We start from the raw sequence: 18,788 nt of genomic DNA, 5'->3' as shown, positions 1-18,788 counted from the left end.
ATTCAAATGTGAGTACAACTAAAATAATGATTTGTGTATGATTAACTTATATAACCCTAATGCATCGGGTAAGAAAAATAAATGTGGCAAATACGGAAAAGTAGATCAGCGCATGCGTAGTCTGTAAAAATGAAAATATGAAATACGAAATGTTGTGTCTCACGCTAAACCGTGGGTAAAGGATTAGCCTTTGCTCTAGATTAATTAGTCACATGTGATTAACTTCATCAAATACAACGTCCTAATCAGAGACTATGAATACAATTTTGATAACCATCCGTTAGTCAACCCCGTAGTATGGCTTTAATCAGACTTCATAAAGATTCTGCATAAGGCCCAATAAGTCTACTAGATTTTTCAATTTCAACGAAGCCATATTACACATAGGGCCAAATGCAGAGTCGTTTTGATGAATGATTAAACTAACTAACTAGATTAACGAATTTTCTCTGAATACCACCCATTAACTTTTTAAAATTTGGTTTCGCCGTCATTTCGATGGCTAACTTGCTTATCTGTATACGCTGGCTACATGAAAGATATTGTGTATAATACGTACAGTCCAATACGAGCTGTTTTAATATTTAAATGAGTGTTAATTTTGAACTTACTTCCATGTAACAGTAGGGGAGGGGGTCAAAACAAGTTTGCCGCTAATCTCAGATTTAATAAATTGTACACTTATAAAATGAAAAAAGGGATAATGAGTTCAAACAGCGGGTGCGGGGCTGATAATTGTGTCTCTGGGCACAACTGTTAACACGTGGGGACTCATTCAACAACAGTTTGCGTTAACGCTACGCAAAAGCTGCGTTTTAGTTTGTAAAGGCGGATTTTCATGTGTCCTTTACCTCCGTGAGTTGCGAGCGATTGTGCTAAACAGCCAATGAAATCACGCATCGGAGATGGCGCGCTACACTCGCGTCAGAGTAGAAATTTGTTCAATTCTGACGGAAGTAGCGCGCGTACACTATTGTATTCACTGACTAACATGGCGGAAGTCTCAAACTTTCTATTTTACGCATGCGCATTAGCTAGGGAGTAGTAATTTGGCGCAATACACGCACGGATGTATGAAAACGAAAATAATTTACGGTGAATACGCTACATGCGATGCTTCCGTTCTAACGCGGGCATGAAAATCCGCCTTAACACCACATTATCTGCGGTGCGTTGCGGCCTGGAAATTTCGCGATGACTGGTACGCCATGAGGTCCTCTAAATACTTCTCGATTTTAACTATTTTACACAACTTACATATACGTACAGTACAGGCCCTATCTAGGGGGGTCTTCCCCCCTAAAATTTTCATAGTAGACTTGCATAAGAACTATAATATGGTTGGATCGGGCCCCCCATACATTTTTAGGCTGGCTACCGACCTGGTAACGACCCGCTCGGGAGAGTAAAGGCGGATTTTCATGTGTCCTTTACCTCCGTGAGTTGCGAGCGATTGTGCTAAACAGCCAATGAAATCACGCATCGGAGATGGCGCGCTACACTCGCGTCAGAGTAGAAATTTGTTCAATTCTGACGGAAGTAGCGCGCGTACACTATTGTATTCACTAACATGGCGGAAGTCGCAAACTTTCTATTTTACGCATGCGCATTAGCTAGGGAGTAGTAATTTGGCGCAATACACGCACGGATGTATGAAAACGAAAATAATTTACGGTGAATACGCTACATGTGATGCTTCCGTTCTAACGCGGGCATGAAAATCCGCCTTAATACTCCCGGAAGTACGTTTTTCCGCACGCTACTCTAGACAGCTGTTTTACGCGCTATCCTAGCCATTTGTTTTAAGGTGGTCACAAAATTTATATCATGAAGTACAAGGGGAACAAAACGACCCTATATCATGGAGTATAAGGGCATAAGTACTACAACTACTTATCTGCATAAAAATAAATAAATCACTTTTTTAAGTATCATTTTCATATTGTTTTAATTTAATAAGTGCTATAAAAATGTAAAAAAAAAAACTTTCCTCGGGCGGAGTTTGAACTCGCGCCAAAAGAGGATTATATTACTAGCATATAGCGCTAGCCCATTCAGCCACTGAGGCCGACAACAGCAAGCGTTTGTTGTCTGCTATTTCAAAGCAACGTGGCAAGAAGTTGATAACGCCAACCAATCAGAAATGTGTTTCTCGTTTCTACTTCCGGGAGCATTACTCTCCCGAGCTAGTCCTACCTGGTACAGTACACTAATCACAATCCATGCAGGTCAGGGGCGGATCTTGCCAGAAGAGCGAACTTTCTTATTTTATATATATAAATAAAACCCATCAAAACGTTTGGAGCCCTTAAAAAAAGCAGTATGACAACATACCCCCCAAGAAGTCGGTCCTGTATCCGCCCCTGATGCAGGTTAAGTTTAGGCATACCGCTCGAAAGAATTATTAACAAATTATAGTTCTTGCACTAAGTTTCTTTGTATTTTCCTCCAAGACATTTGGGTTGGGCTGCGTGATAGTACCTCATTTAGGATAGATGAAATTCTATGGCGCCACTGGAAGTAATTAATGAAAAGTTACAATTCTTTCATGACTGATTATAAGTATAGCTTCTGGATATATGACATAAAAGCTACAGTTCAAAAAATACAAGCCAACCTGATATGGCACAAAATCACAGATCGGAGCAGTGGTAATGAATGGTTCCACACTTGCAACTTTATACTTGTAAACATAAAATACTGGTTTCCTACATCATGCAGAAATACTCCGCTGGTGGAAATTATGGTACAGTCATCTTTGGTATGCACTCATTCATTGTAAGCCTAGTATGGCTCTTGTAATAGTCAAATATTCGTAACATTACACTTGTAAACAAATACGTCAATACATCACGAAAAATTCATTCGAGAGTGGAATATTTAATATCCTATCTATTCCTCCTTCATGTGGTCATCTTCATTTTAACCGTAAAGTTACCATTTTTATGACGGACTATTCTTAATCAGTACCGACATTTATATAAATATGTCTTTTCACCCAATCTGCTCAATGTGTACCTGTAAGCTTTGCAAATTGTGATGTAACTAAACTTAAACTGCATCTTATAATCATCTAATGGAAATTCCATTAAATCAAAGAGCGCAGTCTATGAGAAAAATTTCTGTTTTCCTTGTCTGGTGACATAGTCTATTTAGTGTCTTAATAGTGTCTTAAGTGTGTGTCTTTAAAAAAAAAATAATAATAGTGTCTTAAAAAAAAAATCAAACGAAGAGATATTCTGGTGGTTTTAAGCATTAACCTTATGAGAAAACACACTACCCAGTGACGCCAACCCGTGGGGAAAATCCCGTATTGTGGTAAACATCCCACATGGTGGGATATTTTGATAATGATTTCTCGAACTGGGATAAAGGGATTTTTGTAAAAATTGCTAGGATTTATGGCGCCTTACGCATAGTCGTTCTGACACGTGATTAGTATCATACTAAAGAGTTCGATCAACAGATATTTGCTGCACTAGTCAAGTCTGTAGTATGATGCTAATCATTCGTCAAAACGACTCTGCATAAGGCGGATGGGATTTTTCATATAACTATGCCATGGACGCGAACAAAATTGTTTATAAGCGACAAATGAACCTTCAATAGACTTGAAATTAACGCCAATTGAAATATTTTTTTTCTATTGACTTCTGAATCTTCACAAGTGACTTCTAGTTACTTGTGAATCTCAAAAAGCAAGTACCAGGGAACGTTTATTGCACTGAGGTATTAAAAAGAGGGAGGGAGAGAAAGAAATGGCAGAAAGAACAGAATTAACGGAAGAAAATAAAACGAGAAACGTTCAACTTCCAAATTGTTCCATATGAAATGGCTGAAAAATGAAATTTATCTAGTTTTATTAAGGTGTTAGATGATCGCACAAAAGCGTGATGGAAATACTAAACTGACAGCAAAATGTACTAATTTTGAACGACATTTTCAATTGTCTCTTTTAGTTAAGGAAAATACTTGTTCACAGGCCCGTATCCAAGGAAGCCTCCCCCCTAAATTTTTACTGGCCCCCTAAAATTTTCACGATAGGCTCGCAAATGAACTATAATATGGTGATGAACTATAATATAGTTGGATCGGGCCCCACCTACATTTTTGGGCTGGCTACCGAGCTGCTTGTTCATAAACTGTTTGATTCTCGTTGACAATCGGAAGTTTTGAATAATTCACTCATAAATTGAAGACAATGACTTATATACCCTAATTTCACTGTTCATGTTTTCTAAGCTTAGAAAATTTTATTTGGATAGCGTGGGAAATTCAAGTACAAAATGAGGATTTCTGCCGCTCGAGATGGGATTTTATAACGTTTCAGTTGGCAACATTGTACAATTAGTAGGATGTGGGGATTAAATTGTGCAATGTGGGCTCATGTGAAAATGTTATGAAGATAACGAAACAGTGAAAGTCAAAATCAACTTTGCTTCTCTTTGGCACGAGCCAAAATACACATAAAGAGAATACGTAGAGTGCACATCATACGCAAGAAATAGAGGGCACAAAAGTACCAATTTCTTACGGTAAGTATCATGGCTCCGGGACAAATTTAGAAATAGTACAACGACTTGTGGCTTCAGTGAGGAAGAGTTGGTCTGTTCAACTTTTCATCTATCCTTGTCAAAGTGTTCTATGTAATATTACATTGGATTAATATCCCCCGCGGCCTTGTAAGAAAGCTGGTTTGGGAGCATTGTTGGAAGCACATGCATATTAGTTAAAAAATATAGGTAAGGTTTCTTTAGGTTCCCTACAAGTTGATACAGGTGTGATCCGTAAATTCGTTTAGATTGACAGGCTGTCGACACAAAATTATTCAAGTTTTATAGATGGTAATAGTATACATGAGACCGCCCTTGTTTTCGGTGCTCCAGGATACTTCTTACGGTAATAGTATACAACAGTGCCTCATGATCTGTGCGCGTGGATACTTCCTACTGTTGCACTACGTATAAAAATGATTTTATTACATTTAGAAGTAGTAAGAAGCATCCACGTGCACGTGACATGCGATATGTTTCAAATCCCCCACATATACTCATACACTACGTACAAGGGCACATTATTATTCTTCGCATACCATAAAACACAACGAAACGCAACGCAAACCGACGTACATTTTATTTTATATTACTCAGTAATTAAATGAAAGTCGCATTTTTACCTCATTTTCAAGTTCCTATATCCTCAATGAATAATCCTTAAAAGACTGCACTTCCTGAGTCCTCGGTAAATGATGAGGCACTCTCGTATACTATATCCCTTCTTACTCTTGCATTACGTAGGGAAATGATGTTATTTCATGTTCAAGTGGTAACAGAACACAGAGGAAACCCAGATCATGTTGTATTCACAGTCTAATATAAAGTGTGAATACACCCTGATCTGCGTTTCTTCTGTGTTCTATTACCACTTCGACATGAAATACCATTTCCCTACGTAATGCAAGAGTAAGAAGTATCCTGGAGCACAAGACATGCGATATGCATTAAATCCCCCCACACACACACACACACTCATACATAAAGTACAAGGGCACTAAACATGCAGATATAAAGTACAAGGGCAAATGTGAGGAATGAAAGTAAAAAGACAATAAGGAGCAGAAGGAGCACAAGACATGCGTTAAATCCGCCCCCCACACAGTCATAGATAAAGTACAAGGGCACTACACATGCAGATATAAAGTACAAGGGCAAATGTGAGGAATGAAAGTAAAAAGACAATAAGGAGCAGAAACCATTCATATCGAATCACAATCAAATACTAGGAGGATATATTCGAGCTACTTCCAAGAGAAACTTATGAAACCGCGTTTGTATGGGACACTTTTTCTTCAAAAGAAAGGAGGCCACGTGTGTTACGACATTATGACGCATCCCTACCACATACCTAACAGAAATTACCAAATGCATGTTACTACAACGTCCTCCTTTTTCGGGAACTCATCCAGCTTCATGTATTAGTTATAATTACTCATGCGTCTTCAATAAAATATAATATTTTGCAATCAAACTACGTCTTCACCACTTCAGCTTCCATTCTTCTCCTATTTTCGATCGGCATTTTTATAAATGTTGCCAGGTTCATGTAAAAATACCATCGCACGTAGGCGGAACCTCATCCTACTGCTGCAGGACGTTATACGGCCCGCAAGAAAATTCCCGAAAATGCAAATTAGCAGTAAGTGAAAGTAAACAAGAAAAAAACAAACTTCCCGTTGCGTTCAGCTCACAAAAACCTCTATACAATGACGCAAACCTGTACGGAAAAAACCTCAACCTAATACGGAAAGAACGGATTCTTTGCACAAAAACCGCAAAGCAATCACGCTAGACCTGCTACTACTGCATACATCTCTCAAACATTTGCACATCATTAAACGCCTAATGTAAATACAGGCAGAAGAACAACAAACAGGTACGTTCTTTTTTATTTTCGTATCACTCGCGAAGTAAATGAAAGTGGGTTTGTTACCCCCTTATTAAGTTCGTAGATACTCAATGAATAATCCGTAAAAGTACGAGCGTCCAGCTCCTTCTGGAACTGCTCCGGTCTTACATATACTATATCCAATACTTATCGCTTATGTTATACATTTCCTTGCACAGATTTACAATAGTGGAAACTGTAAAATCACTTTTACTTTTCTGAAACTTTAATCTTCCGCAGATGGCGGCCCTGGATTAGACCAGCTTGAAACTGTTTTCAACGTAATACTACTATTTATTTGTTATTATTTTAATATATCTTATCTAGAATTACTCCTCTTCCATTTCCACCGTTCAATCCTAACTGTTAACCACAAATATATCTTTATGCTTTCTTTGCTCTTCACTGGATAAGTATTCATTTGCATTACATTATTGCACAATGAATTCTTCCGAACTGTTAATTGTTGGAAATTGCGCACTATCAGTATTCGTAGGTTTAACAAAATTTCCCTAAACTGACTCAAAATTTTCCCTTTTATTGTCAAGTTTTCCCCAGATTCTTGATTATTCAATGTTAACTGCTGTATCGTCGGACCAATTTGGGAAAATTTACCAGATGAATTGGAAAATTTATTTTAGTTTGTGAGGCAGAGTGAGTGAAAGTAAGGCGATGATAATAGTTGAAGTTAAGAAAAATACTTGTTATTAGTTGTTGTTTCTGATATTGTGTCACTATATATGGAAGCGGAAGGGAGGCAATGTGGAAATGGTGCGTAAATGACAAGATGGTGTCATATCGTGTTTGAGTTTTATCAGGTTATACAAAAATAATGAATATTAGTTGTTGAAATTGTGTGAAAGGCATGGTCTAATAAACAGACCAACAGTTTATCGTGAGTGTAGAAACAAAACTGCTGAAAATAAGAGGAACATCGTTAACCAAACCTAATAGTATCTAACCTAGTATAGTACAGGTTAATACTTTTTTGGATGACATTTAGTATCTCCCCCAAGGCTGTGCAGCACATAAGCCATACATTATATGACATATTTTTTTTTCCACTATCCTCGTTTGTTTACCCACCGTCGCTGGCGCGCCTGGTCTCGACGAACGTACTCACTTGGTACCGCTGCCTTGGATAGGTGGCATTCGTGCTTTTTTTTTTTTTTTTATGGCCACCTGGCACAAGTTGGTTCGTGTTTTATGCACTAGCTTTTATGCCGTACGTCCACACTGTATTTCAAACAATAATCTCTACCAGTTGACTCAAGGTTAGTCACAACCTAGTGTTCGCTTTCTTTCTTGATTTTCGTGTGGTCCGGCGACAAAACTGTGGTGCCTAATTTAGCTATAGTAAAGGAAGTGCCCCCCCATATTTGTTTTATTCATTTGCTATTAGCTTCTATTTTTTCTTCATTTTTTTAATTAATACAAAATAAAGTATACACGAATCCATCCAGAACAATGACTGCAAGTTATGCAACTTTAAACACAGACGCACGTACAGAAATACAAACTATTGCTATTTTATTGGCTTATTTCTGAAAAACAAAGGAAAATTTAAGCAATTGTATTGGTAAATCAGTCAGCGTAAAAGTTACCCTGGATTTTCACGTTTTATCGAAAAATTCTCTTTTGGCTGTTTTTACCTACGAAATTTCTCTCAATTACGGGGATATCCCTTAAGCTAGCGTACGAACACTGAGCACTATTCAGAAATAACGAAAACGATGAATCCTTGCCTTCTCGTGTTTCAACTAGCACTATAAATACTCTCTACTACAATGTTACTTAAATTAATTTTTAGAGGGTTGATTAGGGATGGATACCCTGTACAATACATTATTGGGTAACGTTACTTTGGGCGAGGCAGTGATATCCTGTCACTCTTAGTATTGTTCACTGGTTCCTTGCTGTTGCTAATTCACCTGCGTCTAGTTCTTGTATTTTCTCAGTAGATGTCGTTCCTGTTCCTAATTGATATGGATATAGTACTTTTATTTTTTCACTAGATGTCTTATATATATATATATATATATATATACACTACCGGCCAAAAGTACTGCATCACCCATGGAAATGCTGTAAATACGTACAAAGTGTACCGATTTTCATGAAAATATGTTGGAATGTTATACATAAATTATCGTTAAGTCATTCTGAAACGTTTCTAAATTTGTCGCCAGTAAAATAACTTCTCGCGATCAAAAATTAGTTCAAAATGTGGCGAGATCTCACCCTCACAGCAAAAAGAAAAGTTCTTGACAATTGGGAAGATAATATGCTTTTAGCTGATATAAATATTAACATGAATACTTGTTTACATACAACATAAAATGTCATTGTAAGTACGAAACCAGCTGCAATTGTGCCTAGTTTTCTTTTCTGTTCACCTTTCAGGGACCAGTGGTCACCAAGAGTTGTCAGCTAAAATATACTAAGTAAGTGATTGTTTGTCCGACACATATGAACAGTATGGCTCAAGTTCGTGAACTTAGTAAAGAACAAGGTGGTATTATTGTGGAATTGTACACGTTAAAGTTTTCTATGTGACAGATCGCTAGAAGAGTGAACATACATCAATCTACAGTTGTTCGCACTATTCAAGGTTTCAACGAAACTCTGTCAAATGTTAATTGTCGATGACCTGAAAGACCGCGAATAACGTCAAAGAATGAAGATCAGTTTATTGTGGTCACAAGCAAACGTCAACGAACACTAACTGCCGCAGAAATTCGAGAAAAACTTAATGCTACCCGAGAAACAGTCGTATCTGTTAAAACACTAAAACGCCGACTTCGAAAACACGGTTCATCAAGGGGATGCATTGCAACAACAACAAGAATTTTTTTTTTAGTAAACAAAACAAACGTAGACGATTACAATGGGCTCAACAACATAAGAATTGGTCAGTACAACAGTGGTATAAAGTGCTCTTTAGTGACGAAAGTAAATTCGAAATTTTTGGAACTAAACGCAGAAAGTTTGTTCGTCGACTTCCTGGAGAACGCAGGCTCGAACAATGTATTAATCCAATTGTCAAACATGGTGGTGGGTCTGTCATGGTATGGGTTGTATCGCGGGTGAAAATGTTGGTGATTTAGAGAAGAGAGAATTGAGAGAAAAATGAAAAAAAGATTATCATCGCATCATGGAAAGACATGCTCTACCCAGTGGCAAAAGGCTTGTCGGTCAGGGATTTATTTTTCAACAAGACAATGACCCCAAACACACATTTCATTTGTGTAAGTCGTACTTAGAAAGAAAGAGAGACGAAAAGAATTGATAAACATGCGATGGCCACCGGAAAGCCCGGACTTGAATCTGATCGAGTTATTGTGGGATGAGTTAGACAGAAACTTTCGAAAAGTCTACCAGTTAATAAAGCACAGTTGTGGGTACATTTACAAACGTGTTGGAATGGACTTAAAGCCCAAGCATTACGGAAATTACTCGTGAGGATGCCTAGGTTGTGTGCTGCTGTATTGAGAGCTATTTGTGGATATTTTGATGAATCCCAAATTTGAGTGATTTCGTTTCACATTCTGACTCTTCTGTTTTGGTTTTGTGTTACCCTTTGTTGTTTTGTTTCACAAATATAAAATTGTTCTGTGTTCATAATTATGTGCATTCATTTAGTTTTCTACTGATATCGTTGGTGATGCAATACTTTTGGCCGGTAGTGTGTGTGTGTATATATATAGTCAGCTGTTGTTAGTTCAGTCGTGAATGTGCTGTTTAATGGTATTTACTGTTCGGCTGCTGTAGTAGTGTGTTGAAGCGGGCAAGTTGTATGCCCACTGCAGATGAATTACGGGTTGCTGTTAGTGAATCTTTTATGGAATTTAATGCATGCCCCCCTTTATCTAAACATTAACTGCAGACTGCCACACAAGGGATGCTTATTTTCATGAAAAATGAACTTCTCTTAGAAGGAAATGTACTCTTACTGCCTTAGGAAGTATTTCTTAAGGGAAGAGTTGCAGTAATAGCTGCAGATTGACTTTAGATTAATTTACAATCCTATTGTGAAGTCAAGTGACATATATCTTAGTAGCTTTTACAAATTTATGCCCCCGTAAAATGGGATAGCACCCAAAATCCCATTTGACATTATCATATGCTCTGTTCCTGTTACTCTAATACCGTATCGCATCAGTACGCTAGATCATCAAAGTCCAATGTTAACTTCGTTTCTCTCCCTAATTAATCATTCACTGATTACCTTTATTATCTTTTTGTCACTCTCATGCTGACAGTTCGTCTGATTCAGTCCATTTCTCCTTGTATTTTGTGACCGCCATCTGTGGTGAAAACATTTGCATTGTCGTAATAAGGAATTTTTAACTTACGACTACATTCATGAAAGAATCATTGCCCCATTCGTGCAGTAGTAATTGGTGAGTATTGCTTTGGTCATTTCATTCAGTTTATTCTATTCAGTGATTTTGATCTTTTGGTTCCGGTTTTGAGAATGTATCCGTTCTTCTAGGTTCCTTGCTGATTTCGAGTCATTCTTGATGGCGACTTACTATTAGTTTTCTGTTAGAGCACGGAGATACGGATTTGACTTGACATTGTGCTTTGATAGTGTTCTTTTTGGTAAGGTTTTACTTTGAGTAGCACAGTGGCTGGAACCGGTTCTTATATGTTTAGTCACTTGCTGGAACTGTTTGTGTATTTCGTGCGATGTCAATTGTGAAACTAGTTGGTAGTAGTTTGCTGCTGTGATGTCAAGTGTCCGTAGCTCCATGTAGTTGGTATGTGTCAGTATGTTAGGTTTATGCGGTAGTTGTGAAATTCTTGGAAGCGCGTACGGTACTTCAATTTTTATTTCATGGCGACTGTAGAATTAGTAAATGAGGTTGAAAAACCGTTTCATGGATTTGATGCTAAGAGTTTAAATTCGTCTTTTTGTAAGTAAGTTTGTATTAGATTCACATGTTATTATCGCTTTGCAGCATTGTGTGGTTTAATTAAGTTACAGAAAACTTGTGTTAGTTGTTGTTGTCGAATGCTAAAACTATTGAAGAGTGGACGTTTCTTTTGCTTGTTTGCTTTAACAGGAATATTGTAAAACGAAATATAGTGTCAACTCATAGTTGAGAAACCTTATGTTACACTTTTCATGGTATTTCTGGCGACGTAAAATTGCTAAGAATATGTCACTTGGTGAGCAATATTTTCAATTTTTACGCTATGTTGGATCTCTGTATCATTAGCGGTGTTTAGTTTTAATTTTTAATTGATATCCTTGATTTTTATTCTTGATTTGTTTTGCATTCGTGCCTTTTTTTAAATTATGATATCTGTTTTGATAGGGTTTATTTTATCCAACTATTTTTTAGGGGACTTGGGAGGGGGGGGGGCAGCCCCATGTTCTTTCGAAAATAAGTTTTTAGCTGAGAATGAAATATCATAGTAGCAGGTTATGGATAATTTGGATTAGGTTAGTTTAGAAGCTGGTTTTCACTTCATTTAAAGTATGTTAGGTTTATCTCTGCTTTGTAATGTGCATTTTTTTTTGCAGAATTTGTGAATTAGGTACGGTTGTTTAAAAACTGATTTATTTGAACCAGTTTCCGGATCAGTTTGGGAAGCAGTTCCCAGACGTTTCTATTCTCTGGAGTAGTCTGGGAGTGAGTTCTTCGTAACAAGTTGTCTGTTTCAAGGAACTGATTCCTAGACTGCTTTGATGACTTGAATCATTCTTGGGAAGTGATTCCTACACTGCTCCGGGAGTCGGGTCAGATGAATCGGTTGCAGTCAATGTCTAGTCAAAGTAAAAACATTCTTCATCATGTGGTCTTGCTTATGATTTGATCTCATGTACTGTCCCTTCTGACATGTGTTAAGCAATTTTCCTGGCGGCATATGTCTGATGTGGTGTACGTTTGTTTATATCGGTTGTCAACGTTAGTATGTGTCAATCAAGTTAACACTCTTGCTCAGTGGTTATTCGTTGTTAGTGGTCAGTAGAGACATTTAACTGTGAACCATTCCTTTAATTTTATCAGTCCTTTTTGGTGGGGCACAAAATATGAATAAAGTTTGGTACAATTCGGAAAGAAAATTGAACTGTACACATCATTAAAAGGAAATTGTGATGCAGTTCGGTTATTATTTATTGAGTAGGAAATTTTGTTGTAATTATAGTATTGGGGAGAAATTTTTATTCGTGAATCAAGGTGCCTACCTGTATTTATAACGCTAAAATTAGGGGATTTATTTCTAATTTTTTTTTCTCGTTATTTTAAGATTCATAGCTGGTTCTGATGGAGGGATAATTCCCTTTCAAGTATATAATTTTGTGAAATGTTAGTATTAGTTTTAATACTTTTATGATTTTAATTGTTGTTCGGGTGGGGGAGGGGGGTGGTAAGAGGGCTTGACCCTTCGCATGCATATAGTCCAATATGTGGTTCATATTTTCCATCATGGCAAGTTACATTTTTGGCAAAATAAATTTTTTCCTTGAAAAAACAAACAAAAAACAACTTTTTTTTGGAGGGGGGGGCGGTAAATAATTTGCTTTATGTATTTACATTACATATGAATAGAAATAAGTTTGTTTCGTCTGTGCGTTATCATGCAACCACGGGGTATTGCTGGAAGGAGTCACATAAGCTTAAAGGGGAATCCAAACCTCGTCCCGGCTTACATCCGAGAGAAATTGTCCTACATTGGACTCGACACCGGGGCTAATTGGCCACAAATATTACCTCACTGTCGACTCACTCTCGAAGCACTCCTGATAAAAATACGTTGTATTGATCTTTGCATACTTGCAATATAATCGTCAAAACTCATTTCAGGACAAAAAGGTAAACAGTTGCACAAGTGAAACCATTATATATAAATCGGGAAACTCCCGCCTTAGCCATTGGAGAAATCCCGTTATTGCATGGTATGTAAAATTTGAGTGTCAATGTATCATAATGTTGATATATGAGATTGTTCTAATTTCGGGGGGGGGGGGAAGCGAGAGGGACAATAATTAAATCTCATAAATCGAACTTAAAAAGAGTCAATTTTGAATGCGAATTTGTGTCTGTGAATGAATTATCGTATGCACTTGGTAAGCCTAGCACAGATTTCTCTGGCACATACCTGGTAAGTTCTGATGAGGATGAAACTTCCGATGGACTTTTCCTTTTTGACCAAAGGTTGTAATTTAAGGACATCATCGCGTAGAACTAGTCTTCAATATACCACATACCAAAAATCTCAGAAAAATATTTCTTCGTTACGGAGATATAACGCTTCAAGCAATGGAAAAATGAGCTTCTTACGTCACGGCAACACAGACAAGGGTTTTGGCATGACGTCACAGGTCCGTAGCGCTCTGTGAGTGGCATTGGAAGCTTCAGGGAATCTTTTCATATTGCAGTTTCTCACTGCAAACTACAAATAAATTTAGTAGAATAGTGAAAGGGAAAATGACAAAATAAGTAATACACTTACTGTATATAAACGTAACGTGTTAATAAGACCTATTTTCCTAGCTTGAAATACATTAATGGTCATTTGTAATGTTCTATCTTTACAAATATTTTAGATAGTTATACACTTAAGCAGGATTACTTTACTATTGTATTGCCCCAAAACATTAGAGCCTAAGCCCTATATCAGTTCATGCGCAGATTGAGAATATCTAGGCCATCATATAGCTTTCCTTTATTTTGAAGATTTGTCATGAATCTCCATGCTATTATACTACGGCTACAAATAAGCACTTTCTGCACCAAAAATCTCTTAATCCCTTTAAAAATATTCATATCCTATTACATCCTTTCATTTTTTCTATTTACTCGTATATTAGCAATCGGTCACCGCACCCCATTGCTACAACTATTCTTATCTTAATGCTACAAGAATCGTATTATATAGCGCTTTACTTTCTTATATTTCTACAAGAGAAATGCTTTTGTGGTCACCGCAGTGGTTTAAAGCTGAAGAAAGCTGTAGCGAATAGATGCAGTTAGTTAGGCTGCCGAAAGACCATCATAAACAAGATAAGTGCTCGAGAATTTTTCTTCTGACCTAGGCGCCGGTTCTCAAGGCACCATAATAATACAATTTCATACATGGGCCTTCATAATTTTATTTTTGATTTAACTTATTTAAGAGCCAGTATCCCCGGGAGGCTGCCCCCTAAACTTTTCAAGATAGGCTTGCAAATAAACCTTAATATGATGATGAACTATAATATGGTTGGATTAACCCCCCTAACTTCTACACCCCCCCCCCTACATTTTTTGGGGTGGCTACAAGCCTGCCCTCAGCTCTGCGATTATTAATGTTTGGTATATAGTAGTATATTTGCAAAAGATTATATCGTGAAAGTATTGTGTTTTGTATTCTGAGGTCCACAAGTTAAAGAAAAAAAAACATAAAAGCAAACGTTTTAAGAGTTCAGCCTTTGTTAAGTTTCGACCAGTAGATTGATCTCTCTTATATTGTTTCACTCACTGGAGCAGAATATTGTGTTCATTACTCGTCATGACATATCACAAACATTCATTATCAAAGGACACAGTGGATCAATAGTGGAGTGCTCACCTCTAGTGTGAGTGCTATCTGGTTTGAATTCAAGCCATATGAATTTGTGATGCACAACATCGTGTCCGTGGTTTTTCTCGCGATTCAGACGTTTCCTCCCACACTAACATTCTACCGATTCTTTTATAATCATTCACTCTCATTTATCATCCGTCTCCCTTTGCCTACAGGACATATTCGTGGAACATAAAAGTAGAAATTTCATATTATTCAGTAATAAGCCACTGTAACTAGTTTGTTATCATTACTGTGAGACCACATCTGTTCATTTGTTGGTTTAAATGTAAACTCATGTGCTCAAAACACTTCAGCCAATTTGAAAATGTTCACATGGACTAATATAAACAATTTACGAGTATGTTCCATTTCTAAAGAAAACGACAATAAGCGCGAAGATATTATGATGGAATAATATTGCTAATGTGTAAAGTAGTTCGATAATAGCACTGGTAAATTATCAGAATGCTCATGAATATAATTATCGTAAGTTTGTGCGTCCTTGTGTCAGGGTTTGAAAAAAAAAAACGGATATTTTTGAAAATACTCAACCCACCTGGGCCCATGTTTTTTAATACTTTAATGTCTTTGGGATAAAAATGTTAAAATATGATTCACATTTCAAGATTGTCATTGTCACAACTTGCAACAATTTCCTATTCACTGCTGTTTTGAAAAAAATTGTCGCCATTTTGAAATTTTATATTGGATAGCCGAAGAAAATATGTACAGCAAATTTAGGATGTCTTGTGCTTCTACCCTCAAAATTTCAACTTAAAAATTCCAAAAGTTGCACCCTGTAGCATGGATATCCTCTGTTTTGAATAATGGCTCATTTTAAAATTTTATTTCGCCAAAATATATGTACAGCTAATTTAATCTCTCGTGCTTCTACTTTGAAAATTTTAACTTGAAAGACCGAAAACTGCCCTTTGTAGCGTGAATATCCTCTATTTTGGAAAAAAGAAAAGAAAGAAAGGATGCCATTTTGTAATTTTACGTTGGTATGCAGAAAATTCTATACAGAAAATTTAGAGTATCTCCAGCTTGTATCCTGAAATTTAAGACCAAAAGTTGAACGCTGTGGTACAAGCACACAAACGAACAAATGTAGATCGAGTCATCCCAGGAGCCTGTGACGTTCGCCAAATATGAATATCAAATAGCTATATTAATTTAAGACATAATTCATCAAAATGTCTTATACGAAATAAATATTTTTAAACGTAATATAAATGGTTTTATTGTTGAAGTTCTTTCGATGCTTTGTGCGTTCAGTTACAAGAATTTTCCGAGCACTTGTTGCAAGACGGTTCTTTCCTTAAAACAATTAACAAAGATAGGCCTATAATTCATATTTTATTAAAGTAAAGGTTTCAAAATGTCATAAATGAAATTAAATATCTTCCAGCGTAAAATAAATAGTTTTATTGTTGAAGTATTCACTTCCGATGCCATCTGGGTTCAATTGCGGGAATTTCCCGAACACTTCTTTCACGACGGGTTTTCCTTGAAAATGCGGCTTGCTTTACTGTACATCGAAACTTCCATTAATACTGAAGTTTGAATTCAGCACTTAAAATAGTAAGCGTTACGTAGTCTTTGGAGCTCCGAGCATTAAGCTTCTTAATTTTGACAAGAATTTTTACGCTGTTCTTGGTGTTGATTCTACAGAATGCTTATTTGAAAGGTAGCAACAAATGACTGAATTGAACTGTTGTTGGAAAACCAAATTTTACTGAATACTTTTATTACCGTGAAAGGCAAGAAATAAAACTAATAGTTTTACTAATGTATTTACATATTTACTGTTAGTACCGGCACCTATGATCTTAAACCTGTCAACGTATGAGGGATAACGTCCCTCGGCGGCACCGAGTCAGGAAGCACACTATTCACAGAAAATATTTTCTAAAATACAAAATTCCTTATTTTACTTCAAATAGGCTATAAGCATAATCCATTACTTTATTCTTTAATTATCTCAAGCTGAGTTTTTTTAAAATTCATTCATTCAGTGCATTCAGAACTTTATAAAGGTCTTATGTTGACTGTTGTTGACTACCTTAACATAAAAGAATATAATTCGCCCTGTACCAATAATATACTAACAGAAAAGTCAAAAACCCAGGTTGGTTTTTCAGTGGGTCCAACCCGAAAACCACTGGGTTTTTTCGGGCTGGGTTCACTTGGGGAAACCCTGCCTTGTGTTGAACTCCATAGAGAATTTAGATTACTCTTACTTAAAGAAATGTTTTTTCATGTATTAATTTCCTTGGGCTTCCCTCTGAGCGCATAACTATCGAATCCAGGATGAGCTTGCATTATAAGAAATTAGCACTCAACTATCAAATAACTACCGGTATGTTTTTATATTGTCTTTTTTTCTTAAGAATGAATAAAATTTCGCTTTGTAAGTTCGGTCGGTGACCGAAACATGAGAATATTAATTAGTTTTTTACTTCAGGCTGCAAACAATGTCAATAATATACTGTAGCAAATTAGTACACTTCAACATTGTCCTCAGATATTCAAGTATATTCAAATATTTGGTAATAAATATATAAATAAATAAATAGCTTGCTTTTTAAATAAACCTTAAATTCTGTTACTTTTCTTACTATTTGTGTTATTAGCTACGTCGTACACATTTGAAAACATGCATCATATCTTTTGCTAAGCCGTTTCCGTGGTGGGTGGGCGCAGACCTTCAAACATAGTGGTCGTTGTTTTAAGCGCACGAGTAGCAGACCGGAATTCAATCGCAAATTTCGACTGGTTAGAATCGTCGCATGAGCAAAAGGAAGTGTTCTCCGTAATCAGGTAATCAGCTAGCTCGTTTTTAATATTATTATTATTATTATTATAGAGCAATAAAAAACAACAGTGAAAATGTCCATTCGACGTTTTTGATTACTGCTCAGCTCCGACCCTTATATAGTTCTTGGTGGTGATTTATTACCTCGGAGACAGAGTATTGATGACTAATAGTTCTTTAAATAAACCTTAAAGGCGGTGTTAAACTTGAAAGAAGTAGAGAACTTTTCGTTATGTCCATGATGACGATAGACAGAGTTGCTGAATCAACTGCATGAACTCCTTTCTTGAAATTACCTAATATTTTATATCAGGATCTTTGCTGAGATTGATAATCTTAAAGCTCGTGGACGTGACGTAAAGCCACGTGCAGTAGTAAAGTATTCCGAGTCCGGGCTCCAAAAGTTCCAGAACAAATTTCGGAATTTAGAAAGAAAGAAGTATGTCTGTGCCAGCTTTTCGTAGTGAGTTTAATTATGTAAGTACAGCTGTCATAAGCGCATAAGACAAATTTACAGACATGATTATATAACAGTTACAACGTGATCTAATTCTTCAGATACAGTTGTTTACAAATGAACTTATTTCCGTATTTTCATATTTCATGAACTAAAAATGAGAATCGGATTTAACTTGAAAATAAAATCTAAGATTGGTACTGCCACAATCAGCAGTACGTTAAAACTGAGGGATTAAATTACAAATTTAGTATGTAATCATCATTCCATAAAAGTAAAACTGAAAGTCCAATCCAAGCTAATGCTGGAAGCTACGTAGACGGTCGATAAATTTTGCCAATTTCTATCAATATATTTAAGCAACCTTGGTTTCTTTATAAAACAACAGGCATTCAGGCAAGCAGAAATATGCAATTTGGTGTAGTTTCGTATCCTTATGTAATACAAAGAGTATCAAGGAGAAGACTTTCGCTTAAAGTGACACCCGAACTGCTATTTGGTTTTACA

At 36.5% G+C, this 18,788-nt stretch overlaps 1 protein-coding gene across 2 annotated transcripts in view; it reads left to right on the top strand.

The window, feature by feature from the left end:
• The first annotated feature begins 4,356 nt into the window (after positions 1-4,356).
• LOC145686743 (protein maelstrom homolog) overlaps positions 4,357-18,788 on the top strand; it is a 42,258-nt gene continuing 27,826 nt past the window's right edge. For both annotated transcript variants that reach the window (XM_081760377.1, XM_081760376.1), the window contains exon 1: positions 4,357-4,535. The gene's annotated coding sequence lies outside the window, so the exon portion shown is untranslated. The remainder of the gene's footprint in view (positions 4,536-18,788) is intronic.

Source organism: Thermobia domestica, chromosome 5, assembly GCF_964235325.1.
Source record: "Thermobia domestica chromosome 5, izTheDome1.hap1.1, whole genome shotgun sequence".
NCBI classification, from domain to species: Eukaryota; Metazoa; Arthropoda; class Insecta; order Zygentoma; family Lepismatidae; genus Thermobia; species Thermobia domestica.
Note: the sequence above shows the minus strand (reverse complement) of the source record. Positions and strands in the feature narration are given on the sequence as shown.